Genomic DNA, 7,980 nt, shown 5'->3' with positions numbered 1-7,980 from the left:
GACGTCACGGGCCGGGGAGGCCAGTGAGGGGGAGGAGGACTAAATAAGGAGACCCGAGACGTTGCAGGTGAGTCCGGTGGGGGTCTGCTGGCCAGACTCCTGAGCCGGAAGAAGCCTCCGACGCTTTCCCTGGGGACATTTCATTTCAAGGGCTGGGGGACTCTGTCACTGTGTCTGCCGGGAAGCTCTTGAGAGGAAAATCGGGGGGCGGGGGGCTGTTGTGTTTGCAGGACAGCATCCGTGGTCCGAGGCAAACCAGGCATCTGGCCACCTAAGGGACAGTGCCAGGCGTCCCTGCACTGGCCAGCACCCTTCGTCCCCCAGAGTACCAATCGAATGAGACAAAGCCAAAGTGACACTTAGCAGTCTTGCATGTCCCTCCTGCACTGCGCCCAGACGCCGAACTGCGATTGGCCAGCGCCTGTCAACAGCCGACCAGATGGATCAGGCCACCCCCTTAGCCCAGACCCGACGCCGGGTAGCCCTCTTCCTGGCCCTCAGTCTGCACGGAAGCTCAGTGGTGGGTCCAGAAGCTCATAGGTGATTCGCTTGGCCAGAAGCCGGCACCAGGGAGGAGAGGCAGTGAACCCGCACGGATTGCAGGCCCTGGGCCTGGAGCCTGACCCTTACCCGGTGGCTCGTGTGGGGAAGAGGCAGTCAACCCATATGCTTGGCTTTCGGGTGGTTGAGCAAAGATCCCTGTGGTTCCTGAGGAATCTGGAATAAGAAGGAAGCAACAACCTGTCCCTGCGGACTGTAGGAAAGCCCGAAGAGGCCGGGGCGGCGGACTCCTTGAGCGAGCGTCGCGCTTCGCACACCCCTGTGGCACCCTGGGACCCGCTGTGTGTCTGTGCTCCTGAGGAAGAGGACAGGTTTGCTCTTGCCTTTGGGGAGCTGACGGTCCGATGCAGGAAACCGACCCGGGAGACTGGAATGCGGCCCGATAACCGCGATAGGAGCTGGTGCGTGAGCGAGGCCCCGCGTGGGCCACTGGCTGCGGAATGTGCACCACGCGTCTGTTGAGGGCCCGTGACCCACACGTTACTGGGCGTCCCCTGCGCGTGTCACCCATCGTCCCAAGAACCCAGTGAAGTGATCGCTTTATTTCAGAGTTTAAAGAAAACAGCACACTTACTCCTCCGACAAGTATGTGGGTCCCTGCCACGCGCCAGCCACCATTCATGTGCTGGGGGAAACGGGGAACAAGACACAGAAATCCCTGCCCTCAGACTGGCCCCTCCGATGAGGGAGAGATGGGGAAAGGTGAAATACAGGGTGTCAGGGGCGCCCGGGTGGCTCAGTCGGTTAAGCGTCCGACTCTTGTTTTTGGCTCGGGTCGCGATCGTGAAGTTCGTGAGATTGAGCCCCACACGGAGCTCCGTGCTGACGGCACACAGCCTGCTTGGGAGTCTCTCTCTGCCCCTCCCCACGCGGGTGTGCACGCTCTCCCTCCCTCTCAGAAAAATAAAATAAACCTTAAAAAAACCTGAAAATCTTAAAAAGAAATAAAATATTTTTTTAAGAAAGATAATAGGTGGGCATCTGGGTGGCTCCGTGGGTTCAGGGCCCCACCCTTGGTTTCAGCTCAGGTCGTGACCTCACGGTGTGGGATCGAGCTGAGCATTGGACTCCACTGACGCCACGGAACCTGCTTGGGATTCTCTGTCTCCCCCACCCCTCTCCCTGCCCCTCCCCGCTCACACACGTGTGCAGCGCTCACACACTCTCTCAAAATAAATATCTTTTAAAAAGTTCAAGGGTGTCAGATGGTGGTAAGGCTGTGTGAGGAGTAGGGAGAGGCCTTGCTGAGGAGGCAGGGGGTGCAGGTGTGAGGCATGTGGGTATTTAGGGGAAAGTTTTGCCGGCAGAGAGGACAGCAAGGGCAAAGGCCCTGAGGTGAGAACACGGGAAAGCTCGGGGACCCCAGAGTGGCCAGGGTGGAGGGGGCAGGTGCCGTGAGGCCTCACTACTTGGCCTCTTTGCTGGGGTGAAGGAAGGAGCCCTGGGGGGACATCAGCCAGAGATGCACCCTGAACAAAAGGCAGCGTGTGGGGAAAGGCTGCCTGGGCCCAGAATTCGGGGGCTCAGCGTGGATGAAGGGCAGAGACCATGGAGTGGGTTTTGTAGTTTTATATTAATGGCGAATGGAACATGAGGTGCTCTTTTTTTTTTTTTAATCTCATTTTTAAAAATTTACCTCCAAATTAGCATGTGGTGCAAAAATGTTTTCAGGAGTAGATTCCTTAATGCCACTTCCCCATTTTGCCCCTCCCCCCTCCCACACCCCCTCCAGCAACCCTCAGTTTGTTCTCCATATTTATGAGTCTCTTCTGGTTTGTCCCCCTCCCTGTTTTTGTATTCTTTGTTTCCCTTCCCTTACGTTCAGCTGTTTTCCCTCTTAAAGTCCTCATATGAGTGAAGTCATAGGATTTTTGTCTTTCTCTGACTATGAGGTGCTCTTTTAAGACAACTTGTTTTTTGGGGACACCTGAGTGGCTCAGTTGGTTAAATGTATGGCTTTGTCTCAGGTCATGATCTCACGGTTCATGAGTTCGAGCCCCGCGTCGGGCTCTGTGCTGACAGCCCTGGAGCCTGCTTCGGATTCTGTGTCTTTCTCTCTCACTCTGCCTCTCTCTCACTTGTGCTCGCTCTCTCGCTCTCTCTCTCTCAAAAATAAACAAAAAAAAAAAACTTGTTTTTTTTTTTAATTGAAAAAATAACACATTTGGGGCTCCTGGATGGCTCCATGGATGGAGAGTGGGACTCTTGATCTCAGGGTTGTGAGTTCGAGCCCCATGTTGGGTGTAGAGCTTACTTTAAAAATAGATTAAAAATAATAATACATTCAGTCAGCACAGAAGTGTGATGGCACAGATAGAACTGCCTTCCCACATTCTCCAGACAAAATCCTGGTACCACAGTGGGTTTATTTATTTTACTTTTATTTTTAAGATTTTACCTTTAAAGGGTTCCTGGGTGGCTCCGTTGGTTAAGCATCCAGCTCTTGGTTTGGGCTTGGGTCATGATCTCATGGTTTGTGAGTTCGAGCCCCATGCTGGGCTCTTTGGTGAAAGCAAGGAGCCTGCTTGGGATTCTGTCTCTCTGCCTCCCTCATTCACTCTCTCAAAATAAGTAAGCTCAGAGCGCCTGAGGGGATCAATCAGTTAAGTGTCCAACTTCGGCTCAGGTCACGATCTCGCGGTTTGTGGGTCCAAGCCCCACATCGGAGCTGGAGCCTGCTTCTGTAAGTAATTTTTTAAATCTTTATTTTTGAAAGAGAGAGAGAGAGAGCAGGGGAGAGGCAGAGAGACAGGGAGACACAGAATCTGAAACAGGCTCCAGGCTCCTAGCTGTCAGCACAGAGCCCGACGCGGGGCTCGAACTCACAAACCACGAGATCCTGACCTGAGCCGAAGTCGGACGTTCAACCGACTGAGCCACCCAGGCGCCCCAATCCTCATCATTTCTTTTAATGTCAGCCTATTTCTCTATTTCATTGTGAATGTTCTTGGGTGTTATTTTGTAATTTTGATATTCAGATTGATAGGAAAAGAGTGAGAACAGGACAGAGAGTTCCTTCGTGTTCCTCACCCAGATGCTGGCATTCCACCTGTCCGTGTTATTCTGAACTGATCGCGAGTGAGTGCGGCACGATGCATCTTTACCCCTGATTCTTTCTCTGCGTATTTCTCTGAAACAAGGATATTCACACAAGCCCCCCAAATAGGTGAGTCCCGCTTCTCTCTCTCTCTCTCTCTCTCTCTCTCCCTCTGCCCCTCCTGGGATTCTCTCTCTCTCTCTCTGCCCTTAGCTCACTTGTGCACTCTCTTTCTCTCCCTCTCTCTCAAAAATCAATCAATCATTGGGGTGCCTGGGTGGCGCAGTCGGTTAAGCGTCCGACTTCAGCCAGGTCACGATCTCGCGGTCCGGGAGTTCGAGCCCCGCGTCAGGCTCTGGGCTGATGGCTCGGAGCCTGGAGCCTGTTTCCGATTCTGTGTCTCCCTCTCTCTCTGCTCCTCCCCCGTTCATGCTCTGTCTCTCTCTGTCCCAAAAATAAATAAACGTTGAAAAAAAAAATTAAAAAAAAAAATCAATCAATAAATAAATAATAAAAACAAGGATATTCTCTGACATAGTCAGACACTAACATTGACCCAGTGCCATTATCTGAACTACAGACCTGATTCGACGTTGCCAGTTGTCCTAACAGTCCGTGTTGTAGATGCTTCTTTCTTTGATGCCTGGTCCACTGACCTCGAGATGCCTCTACTTGTCTTAACCCGGTAGTGCTTTCCTTCTCTTTCCTGACCTCGACACTTTTGAAGGTCGGTCCCGTCGGGGGTGGTCTCACTTCTTTATGATTAGACCAGGCTTATGTATCCTTGGTAAGATACACAGATGAACTGTTCCATTTCAGTGCTCCCTCTGGGGTGCACGATGGCCGTCTGTCTGTCTTATTGTGGGTGAGGCGGCCTTAGTTCAGATGGGAGCTGTCTGCTTCTCTACTGTAGAGTTACTGTGCATTTTGTAACCCACAACTATCTTGAGGGAGACATTTAAAAAAACATTTTTTTTAAGTTTATTTATTTGAAGACCCAAGGAGAGTGGAAGAGGGGCAGAGAGAGAGAATCCCAGGCAGGTTCTGTGCTGTCAGTGCGGAGCCCGATGCGGGGCTCGAACTCGTGAACTGTGAGATCATGACCTGAGCACAAACCAAGAGTCAGATCCCTAACCAACTGAGCCACCCAGGCACCCCACTGAGGGAGACATTTGGGGATTAAGTGAATACCCGTTTCTCAAAGTTCTGCCCAATTGTGCCCAGTTGTGCAAACATGATCGCCGTGCTGTTTCACGGTGAGTTTTTATATTCTCCTCATTCCTTCAACAATAATCGGGATCCTTTTCTAAGAAAGACAAGTCCCTTTCCACCCATTTATTCAGCTATTTATATCAGGATGGACTCGTGGATATTTATTTGATTCTATGAGTCATAAACTGGTAGCTGCTGTTTTGTTGCTCGGACTGTTTTAGCTTCGGCCCTCAGGAGCCTATCATGGTCCCTCCTGTGCCCTCTGACGTCCCATGTCATTGCCTCAGCTGTTTCTGACTTTCTGACACCAGGAGGAGCTCCAGACTCAGCTTGACCGGCAACTTTCACGGAGACGGGTATTTAGCAACCAAGATCTGGGTGCTGGGTGTGCTCATTGCCTCCGGGCTCTTGGTGCTCCTCGGCCTTCCCAGCACGGGGCTAGGAGATGTACATATGAGTTCGTGCACACACACCTACCGTCTTCTCCCTATCTAGCTAACGTGGCAGAAAACCGTGAGTTTTACCGATGCCTCTGATTCCAACCCAGCACCAACAGCCCTGCCTCCCCTTTCCTTCCTGTAACTTCTTTCTGTGATGAGGGGGAACCTGCTCATTGTTTGCTTATATGATGCCAGTCCTCTACCTTAGTTTCAGAACTGCCGCTCCATACCCCACCCCCACGAGACACAGTTCCTAACTAGGGTACGGTATTGAGTTCTGTTATTTCCGTGTTGAGCCATAGAGTATCCAGTGAAAGTACCAGCTTCCAGAGTCGCTCAGGTGAGTCCTTGTCTTCTCTGCCCCTCTGGTGTAATTTGTACTATAGTTACGTTCATTTGTTACCGTTGGTGTCCCACTGTGGCTACCCCACGTATCCTGGTTGACTTTTTTTTTTTGGCATTTTACATATTAGTTGTTATGGAATTATACACGTTTGTGTAATGTTCATAACTGTTTATCTGACTTACAGTAATTCACTGTTATTAATGACTCACTCTGAGATCAACTGAGCATTGGGGGAAAATAGCGATAAGTTATATGTCATTAAAGATTTTAATGCAGAAATAAAACCTTCAGAGTACCAAGAAATAAACTCATTAATTAATTAATTAATTATTATTATTTCATTTTTCTTAAGTAGGCTACACAGCATGGAGCCCAATATGGGACTTGATCTCACAACCCTGAGCTCAAGACCTGAGCTGAGATCAAGAGTCAACACTCAGCTGACTCAGCCACCCAGGCACCCCTCAACTCATTAATTTAAAACGTATCAATTTGTGGGGCGCCTGGGTGACTCAGTCGGTTGAGCATCCAACTTCGGCTCAGGTCATGATCTCCCAGTTCGTGGGTTCAAGCCCCACATCGGGCTCTGTGCTGACAGCTCGGAGCCTGGAGCCTGCTTCGGATCCTGTGTCTCCCTCGCTCTCTCTGCCCCTCCCCCGCTCAAGCTCTTTTCCCATCTCGCTCTCAAAAAATGAATAAACAATAAAAAAATGTTTAAACGTACCAACTTGTCTGTGATCATTTAGCCTACGCTAATGGTCGTATCTTCATGTAACCTATGCAAGTTGTGAAAAGAAACTAGAAAATGTTTAGCATGTTAACGTGAGCGCACCAGGTTTTTTGATGAACATATCCATCATTAACAAGCCATTCAAAGTACCATTAATGATTTCATAAACTTAACATTTCTTTTTGATGTTGTTCTTGTCAAATATATAAACATCCAAGTGTGCATACTTAATTTTTTTTTTCAACGTTTATTTATTTTTGGGACAGAGAGAGACAGAGCATGAACGGGGGAGGGGCAGAGAGAGAGGGAGACACAGAATCGGAAACAGGCTCCAGGCTCTGAGCCATCAGCCCAGAGCCAGACGCGGGGCTCGAACTCCCGGACCGCGAGATCGTGACCTGGCTGAAGTCGGATGCTTAACCGACTGCGCCACCCAGGCGCCCCACCAAGTGTTCATACTTAAGAAAAAAACATCTACCCAAATGTCCATCGACTGATGAATGAATAAAGTGTGGTATATATATATATATATATATATATATACACCACGGAATATTACTCGATGATCAAAAAGAATGAAATCTTGTCATTTGCAACAAAGCGATGGAACTAGAGTGTATTGTGGTAAGCGAAATAAGTCAGTCAGATAAAGATAAATATATGATTTCATTCATGTGGAATTTAAGACACAAAACAGATGAACATAAGGGAAGGGAAGGAAAAATAAGAATAAAACAGAGAGGGAGGCAAACCATAAGCGACTCTTAAATGTGGAGAACAAACAGGGTTGCTGGAGGGATGTTGGGTGGGGGGATGAGCTAAATGGGGGATGGGCACTGTTGGGATGAGCACTGGGTGTCATATGTAACTGACGAATCTCTAAATTCTACTCCTGAAGTCATTATTACACTATATGTTAACTAACTTGGATTTAAATAAAATTTAAAAGTTATTTTATTTATTTATTTTTAATATATTTTTTTTAACGTTTATGCACTTTTTGAGAGACAGAGTGTGAGCAGGGCACGGGCAGAGAGAGAGGGAGACACAGAATCCGAAGCAGGTTCCAGGCTCCGAGCTGTCAGCACAGAGCCCGATGTGGGGCTCGAATTCACGAACCGTGCAATCATGACCCGAGCTGAAGTCAGACACTTAACCGACTGAGCCACCCAGGCGCCCCTAAAAGTTATTTTAAAAAAACACTTAATGTCCATCTTTGGAGGTTACTTGGGCTCTAATATTTTCTAAGAATGTGCAAAATGACAGGAGAAAATCAAAATTTAATCTTTTTTTTCTATACAAATTATATTTTGAAGGGGTTAAATAGCTGATGACTCGAGGTTTCTTTTTAAGAATCCCAGCTAAGGGGCGCCTGGATGGCTCAGTCGGTTGAGCATCCAACTTCGGCTCAGGCCATGATTTCACGGTTCATGAGTTCGAGCCCCGCGTTGGGCTCTGTGCTGACAGCTCGGAGCCCGGAGCCTGCTTCCGATTCTGTGTCTCGCTCTCTCTCTGACCCGTGCCCTGCTCATACTCTGTCTCTCAAAAATGAATAAAGGTTAAAAAATTTTTTTTTAAGAATTCTAGCTAAGAAATGCAGAAGTATTAGAAAGTCACCATTTTATGATGCCCAATAATACACGCCAAAAATAAT

Source organism: Lynx canadensis, chromosome E1, assembly GCF_007474595.2.
Source record: "Lynx canadensis isolate LIC74 chromosome E1, mLynCan4.pri.v2, whole genome shotgun sequence".
Classification (NCBI taxonomy): domain Eukaryota; kingdom Metazoa; phylum Chordata; class Mammalia; order Carnivora; family Felidae; genus Lynx; species Lynx canadensis.
Note: the sequence above shows the minus strand (reverse complement) of the source record.